The 17,372-nt window shown below is 49.1% G+C and overlaps 1 protein-coding gene across 5 annotated transcripts in view; it reads right to left on the reverse strand.

The window, feature by feature from the left end:
• Nucleotides 1-6,013, reverse strand: part of Pla2g6 (phospholipase A2 group VI) — a 48,618-nt gene extending 42,605 nt beyond the window's left edge. Inside the window, exons 1-2 of one of the 5 annotated variants that reach the window (XM_041672052.1) lie at nucleotides 5,837-5,941; nucleotides 5,376-5,467 (exon numbers count right to left, since the gene is read on the reverse strand). The gene's annotated coding sequence lies outside the window, so the exon portion shown is untranslated. Of the gene's footprint in view, nucleotides 1-965; nucleotides 1,095-5,375; nucleotides 5,942-5,963 lie in introns of those variants that run through there. The other 4 variants (XM_041672051.1, XM_041672050.1, XM_041672053.1 and 1 more) reach the window with 4 other exon arrangements.
• Between the last annotated feature and the right edge of the window lie 11,359 nt (nucleotides 6,014-17,372).

Below are 17,372 nucleotides of genomic sequence, written 5' to 3' on the forward strand. Positions count from 1 at the left end.
CATGGTAACAAGGTGGCTTGGCACATTAAGGAACTTACAGCCAGGCCTGACAACCAGGTTGATCCTTCAGACTCACAGGTAGAAGGAGAGAACTGACTTAAGTTATCCTCTGGCTCCCACGTATACAACATAATACACACACACACACACACACACACACACACACACACAAATGCACACAAACAGACAATAAAAATGGTAAAATGTAATAAAAATCATATACATGCTCTTCCCTTCTGCACAGCCACCCCCAGTGCCATTACCCTCACTTTACATGGGAGGACACCAAGTAACAGAAAGGTTAAGTGACATGCCCGAAGTCACACAGCTGACAGGGTGAGGCATGACCGCTGCATCCTCTGTGAGAGACTCCAAGGCAAGCTTCTCACCCCTGCACGAAGTACTGCTCGAGTCGATTCAACTTTCCTTTCTGCTTTCCTTCCTTTCTTCCTTCCTTCCTCCTGCCCTCCTTCCCTCCCTCCCTCCCTCCCTCCCTCCCTTCCTCCCTTCATGTTTTTTTTTTGTGTGTGTGTGACAGGGTTTGTCTGTGTAACAGCCCTGGCTGTACTGGAGCTTGCTCTGTAGACCAGGTTGTCCTAACTCACAGAGATCCACCTGCCTCTGCCTCCCGTATGATGGGATTAAAGTTTCCCATCAAGTTTCTTGATTCAAAATTCCACTGAGAAAATATTTTGCACATTTTTTTTAAAGAACTGGCCAGATGGCTCACTGGGTAAAGGCAGTTACTGTGCAAGCCCAGAAACCTGACTTCACCCCCTGGAAGCCATGCTAAGGTTGAGGGGGTGAGGCGACTCCATGAAGTTGTCCTCTGATTCCACATGTCCATCATAGCATGCACTACACACACACACACACACACACACACACACACACACACACACCCCACACATGTAAAAAATAAATTAAACCCAAAATAAAAAAGACAATAGATAAAAGAAGCATACCAGGAAGTCTGGAGGTGAAGGTCGTGCTTTTGTGGGTAACACTGTTGCTTTTCTTGATTTCCCAAGTGGCACACAAAATTACTGTGGCTTTATGGAAAGCAGGTGTGTAGTCTGGGCTGCGTGTCAGGCCTAGCACAGAAGAGCTATCTATAGCTTCATGCAGATTTGCCAGCGGCCAGGCCAGATGTGGAACAGTGCTCCAGGGATGGAAGAGCCTCGAGAACACCCACTCGCCAGTGGGACCAGCAGTCTCACTTAGAGGAAGGTCCTCACCCCAGCAGCCTCTAGCAGAGACACCACCCCTGTGCTGAAAGGCCTGGCTTCCCTCCAGCCTGCTGGGGCCAGTGCAACATAATGATGTAACTAAGGAAAAGGCCAGGATGCCAGTCCCCTGTGACAATTCTAACAGCAGCCATTGTTCTCACCAGCTGAAGAGAGGAAATGAAGCCTAGGGACCTGTGGGTCACATCCTGGAACAAGCATGCATGGACAGCCAGGGATGCTACAAGGCCTTTCTCCTGCCATCCTGTCCCTACCGCCTCAGGGCCCAGCTAGGTCCTTCCAGGCTAGCTACAGGGAAGAATTCAGACTGGGAACAAGCAGCTCCCAGGGCCTGTAAGGGTCCTCCACTAGGTGCCCCCTCCTCACCTGCTGGGCTTGCTTCATTCAGCTCCTATGTTCCTATAACATTCGTTTTCTACTACTGACCTTTCTGTTCCGTGCCAGAGCTGGCTCCTTGATGGGGCATCTGACACAGACTGCCTGTTCCCGCTTCTAAGTGCTACAAGTTAAAAGAGAAAAGCCCGAACTGTCCATGGTGGTGCTGCCAGTGCTCACTCCAGCGCGTGGTGAAGCTCGGTGTCTATCACCCACCTGGTCAGGGCCCAGTGGACCTGCTTGGTTTGTTTCTGGAAGAAAGACGGTGTCTGTGGGATCTGAGACTGTCCTGGAGGGACTGAAGAGAGGAAGGCCAAAGACTAGTAGACTCACGACAGAAACAGGGAACTCACATCCAGGGAGGGCCTCAAATGGAGGGTTCAAAAGACAAGGCCACCAAAATGAAAAACAGAAGTCCTGGAGGGGCCCTGGAAGAGTCTGCAGTTCCCCAGAAGGGGATACGTGGGTTCAGAGCCCAGGTTCTGCTCCGAGTGCACGATCCCTGGGTAAGGACATTAGAGGATGGGGCTCAAGTTCTAAGGGAAAGGCAGAAGGCACCTAAGGGGCATGGGGAGAAGCCCCCTCCCCAGCCTGTACAGCAGAGGGAATGGGTAGAAGGACAGAGACTTGCATGGCCACCATGGACAAACATGTTGTCTGGCCTGGCTGAGGGAGGTCTGCATCCGCCTCATCACGAAGGTCCTTAGGCAAGTCTCAGGAGAGACAGGAGCTGGGCCACTCTTTGGGGTCACTCTCTTGCTAAGGTTACCACTGTTTGTCTGGCTTCCTCACTCTTGGATGGTTTCAGGTAGAAGCTGCTAGGTGGGAGCCAGGACTCACTCAGTCCCTTCTATAGGACCCAGAATGTTCTCCCTGCGTACGCCAGAGCCCCTCCTTACCATCCTGGGTCCTTTGCTGCTCCAAAGGCAAAGCAAGCACTGGACGGGCCCCTTCCTACAGCTGGCATTCAAGACGTTTCTAAATGGAGGTGTGTGAAGCCCAGGTCGTGGCCCAGTCTTACCCACACGGCTCCTCTGTGCCTATCCACAGGCAGACTACGGAGTGAATGACCATACTCCCCTGCTGCATGACCGCAGCTCCCCATTGAATGGTCATGCTTCCCTGCTGTACGCCCCATGGATCTCCAACACTTCAGAGAAAACCCAAACTCCAGAGCACATGTCAGAATCTCCAGAAGAGGGCCAGCCTGCACTCCCCCGCACCCTACTCTAGTCATTCAGCCCCAGCATTATCTCCCAGACATGCTAGGCTTGTGCCTCAGTGTGCATAGGCGCTCCAGCACCCTCATTTCCTGGTCTGCATTGCCCACTGCCCCACTTAACCTCTCTCTCCTGACAGATAAGAGGTGTGCACTCAAATAAACCTTCCCTCTCTTATCTCTCAAGACCCAGTTTGGGAGCCACCTCTCCCAGAAGCCGTCTTTTCTCTCAGTCTATCTCCTCTGCAACCCCACACCATGGGCGTCCCTCACAAAGGAACCCTGGCACTGCTTTTATTCCTTCTTCAAGGGCGTGACACGCATTTCCAGCAGCTGTTTGATAAACATTAAGTTTATCGTTAGCTTAACAAATCACTGGCGGAATGGGACACCTCCTGGCATCCCTGGAGCAAGTAACAAGGAGGCCCCGCCTTCTTCTGCACACCCGGCTCTTCTCTCCACAAGAAAGGAGCTGAACCCAGCCTTCTGTTTTCCTCTGAGAAGCACCTGCCTCACCCAACTGCAGCCACCACCAGGAGACCCTTCCTCCAGCACTGCTGGGTCTTACAGGAGTACCAGAGGGCGCTGGGCTGGTTCCTCCTGGAAACATCAGTTTCACCAGCCAGCAGGGTACCAACAACCAAGCGCATTTTTAGCCTGCCATGAGAGCTGTTTAGTGATGGGGCTGCCTCCACCTGAACCAGTCATAGAAGGAGAAACAGGCCAAAATATCTGAACAGATCTCAGATGATGGTTGTGGGGGTTTCCGGGCGCACGCCCAAACACACAAAACTGCCTGTCACAGCATGTCTCACGATCGGAACACTAGGGTACCATCCTCCTGAGCAGCTGGCACCTCTCCTGTCCACCCCACCCCCAGGCTGCAGGTTGAGAACCCGAGGACTGATGCAGGTATGAGGCCTGTTGTCGTTGGTTTGTTTGTCTGTTTTTTTCCCTGAGACAGGGTTTTTCTGTGGCTTTGGAGCCTGTCCTGGAACTAGCTCTTGTACACCAGACTGGCCTCAAACTCACAGAGATCTGCCTGTCTCTGCTTCCTGAGTGCTGGGATTAAAGGCATTCGCCACCCTGTTGTCGCTCTTGACTTCCTTTCTATAGCTTTCAATCTGTACACAATGCCCGGGAGTGTATGCCCTCCACACAGGCCACACTTCCTAGTGTATATACATAGGGCGTTTAGGTGCAGAAGAATGTACACATAGGCACAGTATTTAGGTATCTTGGTGATAACACTTTGCTGGGCAAATAGGAAATCCCCTCTTAAGTGTGCTACCATAATCACATAAAAGGGTGAGGAAAAACCCTAAGCACTGAGCCAACAGTAGGAACCTTTATACAACATGACAGTCACACGTCTGGTGTCACACTGTGGGGCACAGGAGGAAAAACAGGGAAGGCATCTGCCCCAGAAGCGATGTGATTCAGCCACATGGTACACTGAACAGTGTCTGCCATTCCCCCTCGGGTACCACAGCTGCCTGGGTGCGGGTCACTGGGTCCCACCCAGTATGGGCAGGATCAAGTCACATGACACTAGCTCAGGAACAAAACTCAAAGTACGATTTCTACTACACGGAGACCTCTTTGTAACATTGTCAACTCCAAAAATCAAGTCAACCTATTAGACACTGGGAACCCTCAGAGCTGGAGAGGTGGTTCAGAAGTAAAGAGTTGTTGCTCTTGAAGAGGACCGGAGTTCAATTCCCAGCACCCACACGGCAGCTCACAGCCTTCTGTAACTCCAGTTCCATGAGATCCAGCCCCTATTCTTCCCCCAACACACATCCACACCAGGCACACATGGAGTGAACGTAGATGCAGGCAAAACATTCATATGCATTAAATAAAAATAAATTATTTTTAAAAATAATACACTGGGGACACTCTCCACTGAAAATCCAGCTCCAAGCTCATGAGCATGGCCTCCCTTCCTCGTGCTTGGTGGTACATCAATATTTGCTCAGTGGAAAAACGAATGAACAGTAAAGGTGACATGAATAAAAAAGAGCCTGTGTAATAGCGGTGATTAATAAACACTGAAAACATGAACAAAAGGAAATGTCCTTCCGCTCTTCTCTCCCCCATCACCGGTCCCTTTCCCTTTCCATCCTGCCTATGACACACGCACTTGTACAGGGCCACACTGGCCACTAGCTTTGTCTTCTACCTCTTCTCAAATACTGAGTCTCATGGCAGCCATAGTGGGGCAGGAAATACAGTCCTGTCTGGGACAGTGAGGAAACTGAGACCCTGGGGAGAACAGGGCCTCCAAGTTCCAGAAAGGCTGGGACAAAAACAAAACACTGAACTCGCCCAAGGGTGGAGCTTCAACAATGCCAAACCAAACCTGCCCAATCCTGTTGGGCTGGCAAGAGGGCAGGTGAGGGAACCTTAGAGGAAGGGTTAGTATTTGTTTGGGGTCATGTGAGTAGCCCATTAAAAACAAAGGCACCGATCCATGAGCCCTTGTGCCCTCCCAGTCTCACACCCAATCCCTGGCACAGCCACATAATCACCTGGGTCACAGGCTCCCTGTCACCAGCTTCCAGGTCATCTGTGGGAGCTGGAGGTAAACCCAGAATTGGGTGCTAGAAAACTGGGGAGAACACTGGGGAGCAGAAGAAAATCAGAGGCACGAGAAAAGATAAGCAGGGAGTTAGAAATAGGGGGCGGGGGACACAAAGGGAGGGACACAGGAAGCAGGTGGCCTGGAGGAAATAGGGCAATAATTTACCGAGGCAGAAAACCCAGGAGCACTTAGAAGCACACAAGGAGTTGGGGACAAGGGGCAGTCCAGGGTGTAAGCCGGGGCACTGAGCTGGGAAAAGGGTTAATTTAGGAAGTTAGGGAATCTAAGGGAGGCAGCCGAGAAGAATGCGGATGGGAGTTGGGGACGCCAAGGGATCAAAGGACAGAAGCCGGGAGCACTGAGGGGGAGGGGAGGATCAGACAAGAGTTAACGGAGGCCGAGCCTCACAGTCGAGACACGAGGCCAGTCCTAAGCAGGGAGGGTCCAACTGGCGACGTCCGAGACGGTGTGGGGGGGAAACCCAGAAGGTCTGGGTAGGGCCGTCAGGCCCCGCCCCCGCCGCGCCGTCACTCACCTCCGCTTACTCAGCACTGCTCCGCCCTCCTACTTCCGCAAACAAACGCGCCCCGACCACCTGACGCCCCTAAGGCTCTCCACCAATCGACGGAGCCCATGCGGCAGGCAGGCTGCGGCCCCGCCCCCAAGCACGGCCGCACACGCGGCCGGGCGCCTCCGTCTTCTATAACAGCCCAATGGAAGCCACTTCTGTTGCCAGAGGGCGGTCGAGATTCCCGTTGGAGCCAATCCTGCGTGGCTGATGGCGGCCATATCTGCATCGGGCGGAAGGTCCTCGTGAAGGCAGTTTGGCTGACGGGTTGGTGAGGGGCAAGTGGCCGCCCCTGACTCGCCCTGACCACACGCAACCCGGGATGGCCCTGAACTTTTCTTTCTTCACGACATCTCATGAGGGTAGTAAGAAAGCCAACAAAACCACAAGACATAACCAGGGAAAACCTGCTTTGATTTTGCCAGGTTCTCCCAAGCCAGATTGCAAATCAAAATATGGGATTTCTGATTAGATTGAATTAAGACTAAAAACGATAATGTTTGCACGTGGGCGCTTGTGTGGATGTCTTTTCCTAATCCCTCGTCACCTTATTTATTTTTAGACAAGGTCTCTCACTGAACTTGGAGCTCACCCACTGGGCTAGCCATGGGACCCCAGGAGTCCTCATGTCTCCTCTGTCACAGCTTTGAGGTTATAAACACACATTTAGCCTTTTCGATGGATGCTGGGGATCAAACTCACGTCATCATGACAGCTCAGCAAGCATTTCTAACCTAGCAGTCTACCCAGCCCCTAAACTGTGAGTGCTATGTGATAGAATTTTATTTGTTGTCTGGATCCATAACTCAAGATATCAAGGAATGCTGAGTGTGGTCATTGCATACTTGTAAGTCCAACCCTTATATGCTGGGGACTGGAAGATCAGAAATTCAAACTTAGCTTCAACTAGTTCAGTTAGAGCCCAACCTGATATTGTCTTTAAATAAATGTCTGGAAATAGCTTAGCACTTTTAGTAGAAAGTTGGTCAAATGATCTATGTGAAGCTGAAAAGTGACATCAGGGGGGTAGATGGTGGTCATTGAGAAGACTCAACCCTGGTGCCAATCTATAGTGGGATTTTCATAAATGGCAGTTAAGATTAATAATACTGATATTGAGGACTGCTAGAGAAGAGCCAGGAACCCGGGTTTGGTGATTCATTTGCTTCTGACTAAGAAGGTCTCTTCCCCGTCTTCGGCCCACCTGATTTGTTTGAATCTTTATATTCTCTAAGGAGCCTGGAGCCAGAGACCTCCCAGACTGCTCTCTGTCTGAATGAGAAGTGTAGTCGCTGGTGCTCCTAGTCCCTCCGCAGACGTCAATGCCCAATTGTGGGACAGCCAATGCTACCACCCTTCTATGTTTAGTTAAGAATCTACACAGGCCCGGCAGTGGTGGTGCACGCCTTTAATCCCAGCACTCAGGAGGCAGAGGCAGGCAGATCTCTGGGAGTTCGAGGCCTACAGAGAGAGTTCCAGGACAGGCCCCAAAAACTACACAAAGAAACCCTGTCTCAAAAAACAAACAAAAAAAAAAAAGAAAGAAAGGGAAAAAAAGAAGAAAAAGAAAGACCCTACACGGGTTGCCAGGGCCATTGGCACACACTTATAATCCTGCCACTTGAGAGGGAACAGTATAGTTTCACAAATCCAAGGTCAACCTGAGCTGCATAGCAAAATTTCACCTCAAAAATATAAGTAAAATATAAGTTTTTCTCTGTCCTGCCAGTAAGATCCTAAATAATGACATGGAGACTTCTTGTTAATTATGAAAGCTCGGCCTATAGCTTAGGCTTATTTCTAACTAGCTCTTATATCTTAAATTAACTTGTATTTTTAAGTCTATGTTCTTTCACGTGGCTTTTTATCATCTGTTCATTTTGCACTTTCCATTTCATCTCCCTGGCAACTCACATACCTAGATTCCTTCTTCTGCTTCCTCTCTCTAACCGGAAGTCCCACCTACACCTCCTGATTAGTTATTGGCTGTTTAGCTTTTTATTATACCAATCACAGCAATACATCTTCACACAGTGTACAAATGTCCTATAACAGTAAAAGAATAAGGGAATTTACATAGGTTACTAAAACCAACTGTAGCTGGGCAGTGGTATCGCACACCTTTAATTCCAGCACCCAGGAGGCAGAGGCAGGAAGATTTTTGTGAATTCGGGGCCAGCCTGGTCTACTGAGTGAGTCCAGAACAGCCAGAACTGCACAGAGAAACCCTGTCTCAAAAAAGCATAAGTAATAACTGCAGTTACTAATAACTGTATAGAGTGTTACTGATACCATGAGCTGCTGGTAGTGACATTAGTGGGTAGTTAATCTCTCTTTTTGCAGGGGGAACTGTTTCTTTAAGCTAAGATTTAAAATTTGTTCAAGTTTTATCTTTGATTTGAGGAAATAAATGAAGATTTTTCTTAGTGAAAATACTTTGCCCTCCATACTCCCCCAAACGAAATTAGGGTGATGGCAATGCGGAAGGAAGCTTGCAAAAGACAGGGCATCCCGCCCACCACCAGAAGGTTAACAGGGTGAGCTCCATTCATAAGCAAACACTCACCCTGTGTTCAGATTGGCAGGTTTGACAACACTACCACACAACCGGATCTGAAACACAGGAATGGGCAAGGAGCCTGGGTCAGTGGGGCTGGAGGCACCGAAGGTGCACAGAAAAATACTCAACCAGCAAAACCTCAGTGGATGATGAAGCAAAGTGTCCTTTCTGTTGGTACTTCTGGCTAATAAATGTGAGATCATTTGGAAGCAGCAGAAAAGCATGCTACAAAAGGGAAGGGTGGGTCAGCTCAGGGCGGCCCACTCCATCTAATTCCTACAGCATCTTGAATAGGAGCCATTAGTAATGAAATCATAGGGCATCTCCTAGGGCTGGAGAGATAGACACCACAGTAAGTGAGGGTACTTGCTGCTCTTGCAGAGGACCAGGGTTCTGTTCCCAGCACCCACCTCAGGTGGCCTATAACCACCTGTGCACAGTTCCAGGGGACCCAGCACCCTCCTCTGGCCCCTGCAAGCACACCCACACATGTGCGCACACATCCTCCACCCGCAGACACATAAATAGAAAATAAATCTTAAAATGAAGAAAAAGAAGATCCCAGGATGGTAGTGGCACATGCCTTTAACCCCAGCACTCAGGAGGCAGAAGCAGACTGATCTCTGAGTTCGAGGCCACCCTGTTCTACAGAGCAAGTTCTAGGACAGACAGCACTACACAGACAAACCCTGTATCAAAACAAAACAATCAAAAAAGAAAAGAAAATTCTCCTAAGGGTTGTACTCAGTCCTGTAGCTATGAGCACCACAGAGTTTCCCTGGAATACAGGAGACCAGTTCTCTCCCTTGGAGAAGGAGACAGAAATTAGCTTGACATTAATAGGGCAAGCTTGCACTTCCTGGTTCTATCCTTACGATGACACTGAAGAGAAATGCTACCGTCCTCACTTTGTCGACAGAGAGAGCATGGAAGTGAACCCAGAGGTGTGAGTCAATGAGAGGCAGAAGAAGGACCTGTCTTATCTTTTCATCCACCCCTTGCCAGATGAAGTTCTTGTGCTGATAAAACTGCACAGCTAAGTCCTTGGAAGCCCAGGCAGTGGTGGCACACACCTTTAACTTCAGCACTCAGGAGGAAAAAGCAGGCAGATCTTTGTGAGTTCAAAGTCAACCTGATCTACAAGAGCTATTTCCAGGACAGGATTCAAAGCTACAGAGAAACCCTTTCTTGAAAAACCAAAAAGGAAGGAAGGAAAGAAGGAAGGAAGGAAGGAAGGAAAGAAATAGAAAAAGAAAAGAGAGAGAATGAAAGAGATGGGGGGACATGAAGAAAGGGTAGTGCACACACAAGTATGGGTATGACTTCTCAAGGGAGAGCTGCTTTCAGGCGTCCTGGCACTTATAACATTTTTCCTATGATCCTGGGTGTCTGCACAGGAGAGCTTGTGCCAGAATGTAGAGGTCAGAGGACAACCTTGGCTGTCAGTTCTTGATTTCTGCCTTTAAAACACATCTCAGGGCTGGAGAGATGGCTCAGCTCGGCAGTTATAAAGGCTCATACTAAATTGAGGACCAAAGGACCAAATTTGATTCCCAGCACCCACATCAGACTCTTCTCAACCATCTGTTGCTCCATCTCCAGGGGTATCCTACTCCTCTGTCCTCCACAGGTACCTGCACTCACGTTTCCATATCGACACAAAGATACATACATACACCCATCAAAAAGAACACAAATCTTTTAAAAACTATCTTTGTTATTTTCCACTGTACACGCCAGGCTAGCTTACCTATGAGCTTTCAAAGATTTCCCTGGCTCCCCCTCGAATCACAAGAGACTTCTTCCACATTTTGTCCTAGGTTTCCTAGTCTTTCTATTGTGTCTCCAACAGACCCCCAACTACAGGCTCTAAGGCTGTGAGTGTGTTGGGAACAGCAGGCTACAAGGGCTGGTTTGTGCTTAAGGCAACATGGAAGGAAATGTGGCTATCGGGTATGAGTCAGTTAAAACATGGCTGCCCCAGAACATGGTGCGTGGGTGGGGCTATGAGTCAGCACAAGATGGCTGACAGTGAATGTCCAGGGAACCTCAAAGTAAACGGTGATATAATCTGTTATATAATTATTCTTGGCACAGTGCCTCTTGTGTGATTTTGTGTAAACATGGCCTTAAGGTCAGGGCCCTTATTAGCCCTTCACTTTGCCTTTGCCAGGCTGCCTATGTGTATTTTCATTTAGGTCTGTGCAGCTACCTCGTGCAGTCTGTGTACTGGCATGTGTGTGCTGACATATGCCTTGGTACCTGCTGACAGCTGCCTCTCAGCTCCTGTGACCCTCCTCTTATCCTGGCATGGGAGCCTGGACCTCAAAACATGCCGTGGGCATTAGCCTTCCACTTACTGTGCATTCAAATACTTTTGTATTTATCTAACAATTGACCAGCCAGATATGATAGTTCCAAGGCAGGAGGGTGAAACATTGGAGACCAGCTTGGGCCACGTAGTGAGACCTCACTGTTGCTGTTTTAGCCTTTGTTAGTTTGATTCTTTTTTGAGACTGGGTTTCTCTGTGTAACAGCCCTGTCTGTCCTGAAACTTGCTTTATAGACCAGACTGGCCTCGAACTCAGAAAGATCTGCCTGCCTCTGCCTCCCAAGTACCAGGACTGCCACCACCTCCCAGCTTGCTATTTTAGCATTCTCATGGGAGCTATCTCTGTGTAAAAGGGCAGGAGAGGTTAGCAGAGTAGTTGGTATAATAGAGGTGATGTGGACTGCAGAGTCAAAGCCAGGAAGAGACCGAGGAGAGGTGGTGTGTGCTATGAAAGTGCCCTGCCACCAAGCCGTGTCCCCAAACCCTGAAGCCTTTCACGTGTCTGGAAAGACCTCACTGAGGAGGGGGACTACAGGAGGACAAAAAAGCTAGGGGAGAGAACCAGGCTTACCTGGAGTAGAGTGCCCCAGCTGAAGGAAGCATGAGGCAAAGGTGACCCGTCCACCCACACACCCACCCCCTGCTCCAGGCGTATGCTGGGGTTCTTCCAAGAGAAGCAGAGGCCACTGTGGCTGGAGCAGAGTGAGCTAGGGGAGGTGTAGTGCGGAAAGGGGTGCAAGGGATTAGGGGAGCATGAGGGTGTCAGACCCACAAGACTATTAGAGTATCTTGAGATGTTGGTCTCCACTCCCAAGGTAATAGGGAGCCTTGGGAGAATTCATAGCGGAAGAGTGAGCTGACTTTGTTGTTGTTTGTTGTTGTTGTTTTGAGACAGGGTTTCTCTGTAGCTTTGGCTCCTGTCCTTGAACTCTCTCTGTAGACCAGGCAGGCCTCAAACTCACAAAGTTCTGCCCGCCTCTGTCTCTGCCTCTGCCTGTGCTGAGATTAAAGGTGTGCGCCACCACTGCCTGGCTGGAATTTACATTTTAACTGAGCCTGTCTGTTCTGAGAGAATGGGCTGTAAAGGCAAGGAAGAAGCCAGTAGGCTGTTGTGGAGACAGTGGTGTGGCATGTTCCACTCAATGTCAGCAAGAGAATCACTTCAGTCCTGGTTGGTATTCAGATAAAAGGTGAAGGAAGTCATAACTCGAAGGCCCGGATTCTTCCCATGCAGAGCTCAGTGAGGTATCTCGTGAGCAGGAGCAGGCACGCCATCCTCCTGCCACCTGCTTCTGCAAAGTTCCCTGGATCCCAGCCACACTGACTGTTTACATATGTTTGTTCTTTCCAAAGACAGACAAAAAGCCACATGGCTGACAAAGCCAAAGTATTTCTAGGTTGGCCCTTGATAGGGAGAATAAAAAGACAAATATATATTCCTATTATTTTTAATAAATTTATTATTTTGTTTGTTTTATATCCCAGTTGAAGTTTCCCCTCCCTCCTCTCCTCTCAGTCTCTCCCCCACCTCCCTCTGTTCCTACCCCCCCACCAATCCATTCCTCTCCTGTTTCTGTTTAGGAAAGGGCAGGTCTTTCATGAGTATCAGCAAAACATGGCATAACAAGCTGTAGTAAGTAAGACTAAGCATCTCCCCATGTGTGAAGGCTGGGCAAGGTGGCAAGGTGACCCAGTATGGGGAGTAGGGTCCCATAAGCCAGTAAAAGAGTTGGAGACACCTCCTGCTTAGGAGTTCCATAAGAGGACCAAGCTACACAACTGTAACATATACGTAGAGAGCCTAGGTCAGTCCCATGCAGGCTCCCTGGTTGTCGGTTCAGTATCTGTGAGCAGCTGTGAGCCCAGGTTAGCTGGTTATGTGAATTTCCTGGTGGTGAGACTGACATCATCATCATCATCATTATTATTGTTGTTGTTGTTGTTGTTGTTAGTATTAGTTTTCGAGACAGGGTTTCTCTGTGTAACTTTGGAGCCTGTCCTGGAACTCACTCTGTAGACCAGGCTGGCCTTGAACTCACAGAGATCCGCCTGCCTCTGATTAAATGGGGTTTCAAAGACTGAATACAAACAGGGTCGTGGTGGCACACACCTGTAATCCCAGCAGGTGGATCTCTCTGAATTCAAGGACTGCCTAGTCCACAGAGCAAGTTCCAGGACAGCCAGGGCTACACAGCGATACCCTGTCTTGAAAAAAAAAAAAAAAAAAACATACAAATTTGACATCTGGATTAGGAAAAGAATAGTAAGAACATTCTAGGTGGAATAAACCATGGAGGAGGCAAGGTGAGGTCAACATCTTGAAATTACACAGACTGGGGGCTGGAGAGATGGCCCAGCGGTTAAGAGCACTGACTGCTCTTCCAGAGGACCCGGGTTCGATTCCCAGCACCCACATGGCAGCTCACAACTGTCTGAAAATGCAGTTCCATGAGATCTGACACCTTCACACCAACAAACATAATAAAGTTAAGTAAATAAATAAAAAAGAAAAAAAAAGAAATTACACAGACTGGGAGGAAATTACGTGGCGTGAGTGTTGTTGGAAGCAGATGTGTAAGCTAGAGAGCAGACCACAGGGTCAGCTGGGGTCTAGATACTGGGCTGTGGCTGTGGCCCTGTTCTGAGGCAGTAAGATTGCTTGTGCAGAGAAGCAGTGTGCAAAACCCTTCTGCTGTAGCAAAGACAGCAGCAGGGGACCTAGAGGCCAGAGCAGCTGTGTGTGGTTAGGCGAATTATGCCTCCTCCCAGGGACAACTGGGGCTGTGTCCTCCTGCCCTCCTCAGGAAGGAAGCAGCCGCCACACACACTCCCATCCTGAGGGGAAAACCTGACCCCTGGTCAGGAAAGATGGGATTTCCCACGGTGGAGACCCTGGCCCACGTGTTCAGCATGTGACCAGTCATCTGGCTGGGTTCCCTTTGTTCTGCTCGGCTGTAAATCACATTGGTAGTTCTGGGTTCCTGAGAGCCAAAGGCTTATAGGCTGAGCTGGCACATTCAGGACTTATGGCGCCAGGTACCAGATTCAGAGCTCTGAGTGCTGGGCTTAGAGACTCTGTTCTGAGCGGCCTGAGGCTCGGCCGGTGGTGAAATGCTTGGCTTTCACTGGTAACTACCAGCAGCAGCAGTCTGCGTCAGCCGCTGTCACAGCTCTGGGGCAAAGGGTGTGGAGACGTGTGACTTCTAAGGGAGATTAATGTCAGGGCTTCTGTTTTGTTGTTGTTGCTTGTTTGTTGTCTTTCAAGACAGGATTTCTCTAATTTTCTCCTGTCTGCACGCTGAGAAAGCGAGAACTCGATCTGTGTAGATAGGTTGGCTTTGAACTCAGAGATCTGCCTCCCAAGTAAAGGTGTGTGCCCCTCCCCAGTCTGAAGGCTTCTGAAGGCTTGATTGTTCTCTGGGACTTTCCTATGGACCAGAGGGCATAGCTTCTCCTTTTCAGGTCTCCACTGACTCAGATGGTCACTCTCTGGTACTCTTCTGTTGCCTCCTTGGTGGTACTGCTGTTGCCACGGCCACCGCCGCTGCCTCCAGCTCAGCCCACTGTGCACATAGAAATAATCTCAAGTAGGCAAGGAAAAATATCTAAAAATCATTTCCCCACATTTATTTGTTTGTTCCGTGTGTGTGTGTGTGTGTGTGTGTGTGTGTGTGTGTGTGTTATGTGATATGTGATGTGGGCACATAGATGTGTGGGTACACATACCCTTAAGCACGTATTCTGAGGCCAACACAGGACATTGGGTGTCGTCCTTTTCCCTTCTTCACACCTATTGCCTTGAGAAACTCTCGGGATCCCCCATGGCTAACCCGGAAGCGCTCTGTTTGGGCTAAACTGACCAGCCAGTGATCTCTCAGGATCTGTTGGGGTACAGGGATTTCCTACTGTGTGAGTAATGGGGTTTCCACCTCAGATCCCATACTTGCAGAGCAAGCATCTTGCCCTCTGAGCCACACCCCACACACGCCCCAGAAGCTTTTCAGTGGGTCTAATGAGGCAGCACCAGTGGCAGCCAGGAGGGTGCTACCTCCCAACAGACTAGAAGAGCAAGTTGAGCTAGGAACGATGACATGTTTTTGTAAGCCTCGCACTTTGGAGGCTGAGGCAGGAGGATTGCTGTAGGTTCAAAGCCAGCCTGGCCTATTGAGTGATGTTATCTCCAAAACAAAACCAAAAAAAAAAAAACCAATAGTTTGGTTATATAGGCAAGAGTGTGTATGTGTGAGGTGTTTTCATCAATCCAGCATACTTCTTCATGCAAATGAAGGATTATATTTAGGCCAATCACAGACTTTCTGCTTCTAATCTTCAAGGTTATGACAACATTATTATTACAAAGGGGCTTGAGAGAGCCTGTTGCCCCCTTCGGCCTCTCAACTGTATGATTTGGCGACAAGGCATTGGTTAAAGCAGCGCAGGCCCGCTCTAGGTAGAACCTGCTGGTGTCTTGAACTTCCCAGCCTCCAGCATCGCCAGTAGTGAGTCTTCAGCCTGTAACCCAGTCTAACGCATTTTGCCATGCAGTAGCCTGAAGGGCTAAGATGGTGCTTGTAAAAGTTTGGTCAAAATCATGAGGTGATGGACTGGGGAGAGGACTCACGGGACAGAAGCACTTACTGAGCATGACCGAGGAGGACCCAGAACCCACATCGAAAGCCTCTTGTAGCCTAAGCACTGTGAGGGGCACAGACTAGGGGACTGCGGGTTGCTAGCCTGGCTCTGGGTTCAGGCTCTGTCTCAGTGGAATAGAAGAACGATAGAGCAGGAGCCTTGACATCCTCGTCTGGCCACCATAGATTTGCATGTACACCACACACACACACACACACACACACACACACACATGCACATCTCTCACACACATACACACCACACACACATATACGTCTCACACACATGCACATCTCACACACACACACACACACACACTGTGAAATTATAATGGGTCATGTTTTGGATTGTTTCAGGAAGGATAGGCGGGGGCTGATGCACACCACACATATGCACACACACACACACATGCACATCTCTCACACACACGCACACCACACACATGTACGTCTCACCCACATGCACATCTCACACGCAAACATACACACACACACACTGTGAAATTATAATGGATCATGTTTTAGATTGTTTCAGGAAGGATAGGTGGGGGCTAATGCAAACCACACATATGCACACAAACATACACACGCACACACACGCACACACCATAAAACGATAATGGGTCATGTTTTAGATTGTTTCAGGAAGGATAGGTGGGGGCTAATGCAAACCACACATATGCACACACACACACACACACACGCACGCACACACACGCACACACCATAAAACGATAATGGGTCATGTTTTAGATTGTTTCAGGCAGGATAGGCGAGGGCTGGATCTTCTTGTTAAAAACAGTCCCGCGATTTCATTGGCTCACCATAAGGTACTTCGCTGTTGAGTGGGAGGAGGGAGGAGATCTCGTGTTTATTGCCACCACTTAGAGTTCAGGCTGAGAGGCACTCATGGCGGGGGATGAGTACCCAGTGCATCCAACCCTAGCCCTTAAAGCTACCACTAGAAGCAATGTGGCTCAAAATTCAGTGGCCTAAGCGAGCCGTGTATCCATATCTAATTTAAAAGGAGCTGGAAAGAGGAAGCAGGAAGAGCCTAGAAAATTTGTGAATATCTCACCAGATCTCAAGGTGATCAACAAAGCGACAGGTTAGTCTGTGATGACAAAGACCACTGTGCTTGATCAGCTGTTAGTCATGTTTCAGCCAGTCTTTGGACAGGTTTCTCAAGCCATATGCAGATGAGTTTGACATGCCAATACAGTCATTTATATAGAGATTTCCATCAGAGACAAACAAGACAATACAGTGATTTATATAGAGATTTCTGTCAGAGACAAATGAGACAAGATGGGTAGTTCCTATCTGACTGAACGGAGAGGCAAATGCTGGGTGTGGTGGCACTTGCCTGAAATCCCAGCCGCAGCAGGCAAACAAAGTTGGACAGCAAGTTCCAATACAGCCTGGGACTTTGTTGCAAGACCTTGGAGATGGGACAGGGAAAGGGAAAGAGGGAAAGAAAGCATTAGGAAGGAGGAAAAGGAAGGAGGGAGAGAGAGGAAGAAAGAGAGAAAGCCAAATGAGTCAGAACATTTTAATATAAACTGCAAAGATCCAACTTGGACTAGTGTAGGAAAATAGATAAAAGTAAGCAAAGAATTGTTCAGAATCCAAGGAGGAAGAAGTGAGGCAGGCGAGCATAAGCAACAGCATAGTAACCCTTGACAGCATGGTAACCCGTGACAGCGTGGTAACCCGTGACAGTGTGGTAACCCATGACGGTGTAGTAACCTGTGACAGTGTAGTAACCCGCGACAGCGTGGTACCCCGTGACAGTGTAGTAACCTGTGACAGTGTAGTAACCCACAACCGTGTAGTCACCCGTGACAGTGTAG

This window comes from Microtus oregoni, unplaced genomic scaffold (genome assembly GCF_018167655.1).
Source record: "Microtus oregoni isolate MIOR12 unplaced genomic scaffold, Mior012 000022F_ref0000154, whole genome shotgun sequence".
In the NCBI taxonomy this organism is placed as follows: Eukaryota; Metazoa; Chordata; class Mammalia; order Rodentia; family Cricetidae; genus Microtus; species Microtus oregoni.